Source organism: Balaenoptera physalus (genome assembly GCF_965194825.1).
Source record: "Balaenoptera physalus genome assembly, chromosome: 7".
NCBI classification, from domain to species: domain Eukaryota; kingdom Metazoa; phylum Chordata; class Mammalia; order Artiodactyla; family Balaenopteridae; genus Balaenoptera; species Balaenoptera physalus.
This window is the reverse complement of record NC_138886.1, coordinates 96438412-96449189: the sequence shown is the minus strand read 5'-3', so window position 1 is coordinate 96449189 and position 10778 is coordinate 96438412. Positions and strand designations below refer to the sequence as shown.

The 10778-nt window shown below is 36.5% G+C and overlaps 1 pseudogene across 1 annotated transcript; it reads left to right on the top strand.

The window, feature by feature from the left end:
* The first annotated feature begins 4947 nt into the window (after positions 1-4947).
* On the top strand, positions 4948-9112 carry LOC309664453 (GTP-binding nuclear protein Ran pseudogene; annotated as a pseudogene). The gene has a single exon. The product of its transcript is annotated as a GTP-binding nuclear protein Ran pseudogene (transcript).
* Positions 9113-10778: the final 1666 nt, after the last annotated feature.

Below are 10778 nucleotides of genomic sequence, written 5' to 3'. Positions count from 1 at the left end.
TAAATGATGCAATAGACCAGATAGATTTAATTAATATTTATAGGACTTTCCATCCAAAAACAGCAGATTATACTTTCTTCTCAAGTGTACACAGAACATTCTCCAGGATAGATCACATCTTGGGTCACAAATCAAGCCTCAGTAAATTTAAGAAAATTGAAATCATATCAAGCATCTTTTCTGACCAGAACGTTATGAGATTAGAAATTAATTACTTGGAAAAGAAACGTGAAAATCACAAACTCATGTAGGCTAAACAATATGTTACTAAATAACGAAGAGATCACTGGAGAAATCAAAGAGGAAATCAAAAAATACCTAGAAACAAATGACAATGAAAACACAACAACCCAAAAAATATGTGATGCAGCAAAAGCAGTTCTAAGAGGTTTATAGCAATAAAATCCTACCTCAAGAAACAAGAAACATCTCAAAAAACAACCTAACATTACACCTAAAGCAATTAGAAAAAGAACAACAAAAAAACCCCAAAGTTAGCAGAAGGAAAGAAATCATAAAGATCAGATCAGAAATAAACGAAAAAGAAATGAAGGAAACAATAGCAAAGATCACTAAAATCTGATTCTTTTAGAAGATAAACAAAATTGATAAACCATTAACCAGACTCATCAAGGAAAAAAAAAGAGAAGACTCAAATCCATAGAATTAGATATGAAAAAGGAGAAGTAGCAACTGACACTGCAGAAATATAAAGGATTATGAGAGATTACTATGAGCAGCTATATGCCAATAAAATGGACAACCTGGAAGAAATGAACAAATTCTTAGAAAAATATAACTTTCCAAGACTGAACCAGGAAGAAATAGAAAATATAAACAGACCAATCACAAGCACTGAAATTGAGACTGTGATTAAAAATCTTCTAACAAAGAAAATCCCAGGACCAGATGGCTTCACAGGTGAATTCTATCAAACATTTAGAGAAGAGCTAACACCTATCTTTCTCAAGCTTTTCCAAAACATAGCAGAGAGAGGAACACTCCCAAACTCATTATACAAAGCCAACAGCAGCCTGATACCAAAACCAGACAAAGATGCCACAAAGAAAGAAAACTACAGACCAATATCACTGATAAACATAGATGCAAAAATGCTCAACCAAATACTAGCAAACAGAATCCAACAGCACATTAAAGGGATCGTACACCATGATCAAGTGGGGTTTATCCCAGGAATGCAAGGATTCTTCAATATACACAAATCAATCAATATGATAAGCTATTTTAACAAACTGAAGGAGAAAAATCATATGATCATCTCAATAGATGCAGAAAAAGCTTTTGAAAAAATTCAACACCCATTTATGATAAAAACCCTCCAGAAAGTAAGCATAGAGGGAACTTACCTCAACATAATAAAGGCCATATATGAAAAACCCACAGCCAACATCATTCTCAATCATGAAAAACTGAAACTATTTCCTCTGAGATCAGGAACAAGACAATGTTGTCCACTCTCAAGGTTATTATTCAACATAGTTTTGGAAGTTTTAGCCATGGATATCAGAGAAGAAAAAGAAATAAAAGGAATCTAAATCAGAAAAGAAGAGGTAAAGCTGTCACTGTTTGCAGATGACATGATACTGTACATAGAGAATCCTAATGGTGCTATTAGAAAACTACTAGAACTAATCAATGAATTTGGTAAAGTAGCAGGACACTAAATTAACGCACAGGAATATCTTGCATTCCTATACACTAGTGATGAAAAATCTGAAAGAGAAATTAAGGAAACAGTCCCATTTACCAATGCAAAAAAAAGAATAAAATACCTAGGAATAAACCTACCTAAGGAGACAAAAGACCTGTATGCAGAAAACTATAAGACACTGATGAAAGAAATTAAAGATGATACAAACAGATGGAGAGATATACCATGTTCTTGGATTGGAAGAATCAATATTGTGAAAATGACTATATTACCCGAAGCAATCTACAGATTTAATGCAATTCCTATCAAATTATCATTGGCACTTTTTACAGAACTAGAACAAAAAATCTTAAAATTGGTATGGGGACACAAAAAACCCTGAATAGCCAAAGCAATCTTGAGAAAGAAACATGGAGCTGGAGGAATCAGGCTCCCTGACTTCAGACTATACTACAAAGCTACAGTAATCTAGACAGTATGGTACTGGCGCAAAAACATAAATATAGATCAATGGAACAGGATAGAAAGTCTAGAGATAAACCCACACACATATGGTCACTTTATTTTTTATAAAGGAGGCAAGAATATACAAAGGAGAAAAGACAGCCTCTTCAATAAGTGGTGCTGGGAAAACTGGACAGCTACATGTAAAAAAATGAAATTAGAGCACTCCCTAACACCATACACAAAACTAAATTCTAAATGGATTAAAGACCTAAGTGTAAGGCCAGACACTATAAAACTCTTAAAGGAAAACATAGGCAGAACACTCTATGACATAAATCACAGCAAGATCCTTTTTGACCCAGCTCCTAGAGAAATGGAAATAAAAACAAAAGTAAACAAATGGGACCTAATGAAACTTAAAAGCTTTTGCACAGCAAAGGAAACCATAAACAAGATGAAAAGACAACCCCAAGAATGGGAGAAAATATTTGCAAATGAAGCAACTGACAAAGGATTAACCTCCAAAATTTACCAGCAGCTCATACAGCTCAATATCAAAAAAACAAACAACCCAATCCAGAAATGGGCAAAAGACCTAAATAGACATTTCTCCGAAGCAGATATACAGATTGCCAACAAACACATGAAAGGATGCTCAACATCACTAATCATTAAAGAAATGCAAATCAAAAGTACAATGAGGTATCACCTCACACCAGTCAGAATGGCCATCATCAAAAAATCTACAAACAATAAATGCTGGAGAGGGTGTGGAGAAAAGGGAACCCTTTTGCACTGTTGGTGGGAATGTAAATTGATACAGCCACTATAGAGAACAGTATGGAGGTTCCTTAAAAAAACTAAAAATAGAACTACCATATGACCCAGCAATCCCACTACTGGGCATATACCCTGAGAAAACCATAATTCAAAAAGAGTCATGTACCACAATGTTCATTGCAGCTCTATTTACAATGGAATATTACTCAGCCATAAAAAGAAACGAAATTGAGTTATTTGTAGTAAGCTGGATGGACCTAGGGTCTGTCATACAGAGTGAAGTAAGTCAGAAAGAGAAAAACAAATACTGTATGCTAACACATATATATGGAGTCTAAGTAAATAAATAAACAAATAGATAAATGGTTCTGAAGAACGTAGGGGCAGGACAGGAATAAAGATGCAGACGTAGAGAATGGACTTGAGGACGGGGGAGTGGGAAGGGTAAGCTGGGACGAAGTGAGAGAGTGGCATGGACATATATACACTACCAAATGTAAAATAGATAGCTAGTGGGAAGCAGCTGCATAGCACAGGGAGATCAGCTCGGTGCTTTGTGACCACCTAGAGGGGTGGGATAGGGAGGATGGGAGGGAGACGCAAGAGGGAGGAGATATGGAGATATGTATATGTGTAGCTGATTCACTTTGTTATAAAGCAAAACTAACACACCATTGTAAAACAATTACTCTACAATAAAGATGTTGAGAAAAACAAAAAGGGTGGGAAAACACCTAAGCTGCCTCTCCGGCCCTACTCCTGGACACACCCCTACCCTCACCCCATATTAGGAAAGAGCTTGCTACCCCTCAGGGTGAGAGCAAGAACCTGTTACTTTTTTTCTCTCCCCACTGCTGCAGCAGGGACCCCAATAAAACTTGCCTGAATTTCTTTTCTGGCCTCTAGTCAATTTCTATTTATTGGGGAAGGCCAAGAGCCCTGTCTGGTATCAAAACCACATTATCTTCTCTCGAAATGTTTTGCTGCTCTTCCTGCTATGTTTGATACTTCAGTGGATGGCATCAATGCCCAGCTATTTACCCAACCAGAAACTCGATTGTCACTCTGGGTAGTTCTGGACTCCATCCCTTCATTCACATCTAGTCAAGCTTCATTAATGCAACCTCTATCACATCATTCATATTTCTTCATTCTTTTTTCTATGACTTCAGACTGGAGGGGAAGAAATTTCTCCTCTACGCTCTTAGATTCTCCAGCTGGATGTATGAAATAAACTGACAAGCAACAGAGTAACAGCAAAAAAGGCCTGCACATTTATCTGATGATAAAATTTTTATGTGGCATGGAGCAGGGTGTGGCGGTCTTCATAAAAGAAGAGAATAATTCCAAATAAATGGCTAATCTTGGAGGCTTTGGTGTCATTTGGATGAAGGAGGATACACTTAAAGAGAAAGGACAAGATGAAGAAAAGGAACTTTAAGCTTCTAGGGATGGCTAATTGTAGAAAGGCAAATATATGGGAAGCTAAAAGTGGATAATGACAAGTTAGTAGACTCTCAGTGCCATCTCATCTCTCGTGATAAGATTGCTATTCTCTCTCTGGTATATAAAGGGGAAGGAGGACATCTTCACAAAGGGAATTTGTTATCTTGCTTTCAGGTACATAGTAAGAAGGTAGAGAGCTCGTCCTGTGCTCTTTTTCTCAATTGCTTTCACTTCAAAATAATCATTATGCCAGAGTGGCATATTTTGGGGTGACATATTCTGATCTATAAGATCATGTAATCATCATCCCTCACCTGATATGTAATGATAGCAATGTAACTGGTTTCCCAGGCTCTAATGTCTCCATCCACTTTCTGCATCATAACCAGTGTGGTGTATCTGAGCACATGATTATGACCACGTCACTCTGCTAATTAAAACCCTTTTACCTACAGGATAAAGTCCAAACTCTGTGGTCTGGCATATAAGGTCCTCCATGATTTGGGTCCTACTTACTTCTCCCTTCTCATTCTATACCACAGTTCTACAAACAATCCCTTTCAAACTTCTTGAAATTTCTCTGAGAACATCATACTACATCATACTACTTTGCTTCTCCTGCCTCCTCCTCCTTGCCCACCACTGACCTGATGAGTATTTGCTCATCTTTCAAGATGCAGCTTAAGTATCACCTTCTCTATGAAGTCTTTTCTGTCCGCTATCCAATTAAATAGTCTATTTCCTCTTTGGACTCCAATTCTATTCTGCACATATTTCAACTACAACACTGTATACATCAGTGTATCTTCCCCACTAGACAGGTGTCCTTTAAGAGCAGGGAAAATATCTTACTTATATTTGTATCTTTACCACATAGCTCAGTGCCTGTTTTATAATATTTAATAAAGTATCAATAAATAATTCAATGAGTAAGTTAATGAAAAGATGAATATATTTATTGAAACGAAGGATCAAAACTTGGGATTCAGAGCCCTCAGTCAGACGGATGTGGAGACCCTTCTGGAATTAACATCAGGATGGCTGCCCAAGGAGAACCCCAAGTTCAGTTCAAACATGTATTGGTTGGTGATGGTGGTACTGGAAAAACTACATTTGAGGAATGTCATCTCCCTGGTGAATTTGAGAAGTATATAGCTACCTTGTGTGTTGAGGCCCATCCCATTGTGTTCCATACCAACAGAGGACCTATTAAGTTCAATGTATGGAATACAGCTGGTCAGGAGAAATTTGGTAGACTGAGAGATGGCTATTATATCCAAGCTCAGTGTATCATTATAATGTTTGATGTAACATCAAGAGTTACAAGAATGTGCCTCATGGGCATAGAGATCTGGTACAAGTATGTGAAACTATCCCCATTGTGTTGTGTGACAACAAAATGGATGTTAAGGACAGAAAAGTTAAAGCAAAATCAATTGTCTTCCACCAAAAGAAGAATCCTCATCATTACGACATTTCCGCCAAAAGTAACTACAACTTTGAAAAGCCCTTCTTCTGAAACTGATCAAAGACCCTAACTTGGAGTTCATCACCATGCCTGCTCTTGACCCACCAGAGGTGGTCACGGACCCAGCCTTGGCAGTGCAGTGTGAGCATGAGCTAGAGGTTTTTCAGACAACTGCTCTCTTGGACGAAGATGATGACTTGTGAGAAAATGAAGCTGGAGCCCAGCATCAGAAGTCTAGTTTATAGGCAACTGTCCTGTGATGTCAGTGGTGCAGCATGTTTGCCACTTTATTATATAGCTAAGCAGAACATGTGCTTAATCTTTGGGTTGCTGAAGGAGATGAATGGGCTTTGGAGTGAATGTAGCAGTTAAACAAAATGCCTTCATTTTTTCGGACCTACATACTTAGCTGTTTGGGAACACAGATGTTTCCTTCTTGAGTTTCAAATATAAGACTGCTACAGTCACATCACAACATTCAGTGGTGAAATCTTGTTTGTTACTGTCATTTCCATTCTTTTTCATTTAAAATCAGAATCAAGTTGTATCTGAAATATCTAAAAACAAACAAGCAAACAAACTTGGGATTCAGTAGAGGCTGTCATTACTTTACAAATACAAATGAGATAACTGACCTAAAAGACTAGACAGAGAAAAATCATGGAAGAGAAATTATCAAAGAAATAACATATGAAAAATTTTGTAGCTGAAAGAAAACACAAGACTTCAAACTGAAATAGACTGTTGCATGCCAAGTAAGATAAAGGAAAAAGAACCACACTCTAAAACATCATTGTAAAACCCCCAAACCTAAAAAGCCATCCTTTTAAAAATGTATGGTTAGTTGCCTACCCAGAATTCACAAATCCCTCTATTTTCCCAAGAGAAACCTGATATTCAAGTTTCTAGATTTCCATTTAGCTGATATGATTTAGAAGGCACTGGCCTCACCTCCAGCATTAGGAACAGACTCTTATTGGCATATGCCAATCAGAGTAAATCTCCTCCTGAGTGACAGACTCAAAAATGATCATTGAAGCAGCAGGAAAGATTTGTGAGGGTGATCTGAGAATGTTTCTTCTTATTATACTGGAAAGGTTTCTGGTAGTAACTCTCTGTCTCCACTAGTCATGAATGAGGAAGTAGGTACCCCTAAGTGAAGGTAGCTACCCTCCATTCATGAGGCAACCAGATCAACCAACTCTGAAAGCCATCCTATCTTGGATTTTCAGTTATTATTTAGTCCAGTTTGAGTTGTGTTTTTTGTTCTATGAGGCTGAAAGCACTGAATAGATATATCCATAGCAATAGAAAAATCAGACTGGGAATTCCCTGGCAGTCCAGGCAGGCCAGTGGTTAAGGCTCTGTGCTTTCACTGCTGAGGGCACAGGTTCAACCCATGGTTGGGGAAATAAGATCCCACAAGCTGCAGGGTGTGGTCAAATTAAAAAAAAAAAAATCAGACTGACTTTTAGTAGATAATTAATAGATAGAAAAGATAAGGACTAGGATGTATTTAGAAGGCATAGGTTTCTTCTACCAATGATAAAAAAACATGGACCATCAAACTCCAGGGAAATAAAAATTGCACAGAAGGATGTGGTTTAAATAGAAAAGAAATTTAAAATGGCATAATAAATAAATTTGAGCAACTGTTGAATTAGAAGGAAATGGAATTAATTTAAATATTATTCTTTATATGGCATAGGAATTTGACTTTGGAACAAAAAGGAAAGAAACAATATCATTGCTCACTACTTGGCTCTTTACATTATTTATAAAGCTATAAGAATATAAATGCTATTTACTGATTTTAGTTTCTAGAATTAACTGAGACAAAACACAGATATGAACTATGGTTTCAGAATAGAATGTAAATTTTTTTTGGGGGGGTTGTTTTGTTCAAGTTATTTATGCATGGTGAGCCCAAAGCCAGAATTCCGCCGTCAGTCAGGAGGAGTTAGGAAGGTACAAAGATACCTGATAAAGAGAAGATGTGAATGGACAATCATTCCTACCGTAACCCCCAGCCCACATACCTGGTGTTGATGATGGTTGTGCATTCATGGGAAATGTGGATGCTGAGGAAGTTGTTATTTCCATCTGGGAGCACTTTATCCTATCTTTTTGATGTAGCTCAAAGTTACAATGTTTTTTTTTTTTTTTAATGGTTGTTAGTTTATTTAGGTTTTTTTTTTTTTACAAGAGATAAATAGACTGACACCAAGCATAGTACATGGATGACCACAACAAAAGCAACAATGATTGCAATTACCAAACACGAAACACACTCATATTATGTCATAATATTGACATTCAGTCCAGTAATCTTCCACTGTAAGAGCTCCTTTACTTTGCAGTGAAAATTGATTTCTATATTCTTTGCCTCTGAGTCCTTGTGGGATTTTTTTTTTTAATTCAAACAGAAAGTCACAAAAATTATAATCATCCTCATCAGTTCACTCAGTCCCATGTAATTAATTTTTTTTCCATCTTGATCTTTTGCTAGCACTTTTATGAGTTCATCAGTTTTTCATTAGAGTTCTGAAAATGCTTACTCATTCAGTTCAGCAGTACAGTCAGTTACCAGAAACATGTACTTGTCAGAGTCTTTTCTATGAATTCCTTGAAGATGAAACCCTTTTATAAGAACATATTTGCAAAAGCATCAGAGTACACCCAGAACTGTCTGTAAATGACAAAAGACTTAAAAATGACCACAGTTAAAGATTTGATGAAAGTTCATAATAGTGCAATTGACAAGAAAATTTAGTTTTTTCTGAGATATACATTTTAAAGTAATAACTAGAATTATGACTTATAACATTATACCAGAACATATAAGATTTTCAGAAATTTCACGTAATGTCTGAAACATTTATATTAACATATTTCCATACAGATAACCCAATGAAAGTTTAGTATTAGTTGTTTTGTTTGTTTGTTTGTTTATACTGTAGGTTCTTATTAGTCATCAATTTTATAGAAATCATTGTATACATGTCAATCCCAATCACCCAATTCAGCACATCACCATCCCAACCCCACCACAGTTTTCCCCCCATTGTGTCCATATGTCTGTTCTCTACATCTGTGTCTCAACTTCTACCCTGCAAACCGGCTCATCTGTACCATTTTTCTAGGTTCTACATACATGCGTTAATATACGATATTTGTTTTTCTCTTTCTGACTTACTTCACTCTGTATGACAGTCTCTAGATCCATCCACATCTCAACAAATGACTCAATTTCGTTCCGTTTTATGGCTGAGTAATATTCTATTGTATATATGTACCACAACTTCTTTATACATTCGTCTGTCGATGGGCATTTAGGTTGTTTCCATGACCTGGCTATTCTAAGTAGTGCTGCAATGAACATTGGGGTGCATGAGTCTTTTAGAATTATGGTTTTCTCTGGGTATATGACCAGTAGTGGGATTGCTGGATCATATGGTAAATCTATTTTTAGTTTCTTAAGGAAACTCCATACTGTTCTCCATAGTGGCTGTATCAATTTACATTCCCACCAACAGTGCAAGAGGCTTCCCTTTTCTCCACACCCTCTCCAGCATTTCTTGTTTGTAGATTTTCTGATGATGCCCATTCTAACTGGTGTGAGGTGATACCTCATTGTAGTTTTGATTTGCATTTCCCTAATAATTAGTGATGTTGAGCAGCTTTTCATGTGCTTCTTGGCCATCTGTATGTCTTCTTTGAAGAAATGTCTATTTAGGTCTTCTGCCCATTTTTGGATTGGGTTGTTTGTTTCTTTAATATTGCGCTGAATGAGCTGTTTATATATTTTGGAGATTAATCCTTTGTCCGTTGATTCCTTTGCAAATATTTTCTCCCATTCTGAGGGTTGCCTTTTCATCTTGTTTATGGTTTCCTTTGCTGTGCAAAAGCTTAGAAGTTTCATTAGGTCCCATTTGTTTATTTTTGTTTTTATTTCCATTACTCTAGGAGGTGGATCAAAAAAGATCTTGCTGTGATTTATGTCAAAGAGTGTTCTTCCTATGTTTTCCTCTAAGAGTTTTATAGTGTCTGGTCTTACATTTAGGTCTCAAATCCATTTTGAGTTTATTTTTGTGTATGGTGTTAGGGAGTGTTCTAATTTCATTCTTTTACATGTAGCTGTCCAGTTTTCCCAGCACCACTTATTGAAGAGACTGTCTTTTCTCCATTGTATATCTTTGCCTCCTTTGTCATAGATTAGTTGACCATAGGTGTGTGGGTTTATCTGTGGGCTTTCTATCTTGTTCCTTTGATCTATGTTTCTGTTTTTGTGCCAGTACCATATTGTCTTGATTACTGTAGCTTTGTAGTATAGTCTGAAGTCAGGGAGTCTGATTCCTCCAGCTCCGTTTTTTTCCCTCAATACTGCTTTGGCTATTCGGGGTCTTTTGTGTCTCCATACAAAATTTAAGATAATTTGTTCTAGTTCCGTAAAGAATGCCATTGGTAATTTGATAGGGATTGCATTGAATCTGTAGATTGCTTTGGGTAGTATAGTCATTTTCACAATGTTGATTCTTCCAATCCAAGAACATGGTATATCTCTCCATCTGTTTGTATCATCTTTAATTTCTTTCATCAGTGTCTTATAGTTTTCTGCATACAGGTCTTTTGTCTCCCTAGGTAGGTTTATTCCTAGGTATTTTATTATTTTTGTTGCAATGGTAAATGGGAGTGTTTTCTTAATTTCTCTTTCAGATTTTTCATCATTAGTATATAGGAATGCAAGAGATTTCTGTGCATTCATTTTGTATCCTGCAACTTTACCAAATTCATTCATTAGCTCTAGCAGTTTTCTGGTGGCAGTTTTAGGATTCTCTATGTATAGTATCATGTCATCTGCAAACAGTGACAGTTTTACTTCTTCTTTTCCAATTTGTATTCCTTTTATTTCTTTTTCTTCTCTGATTGCCGTGGCTAGAACTTCCAGAACTATGTTGAATAATC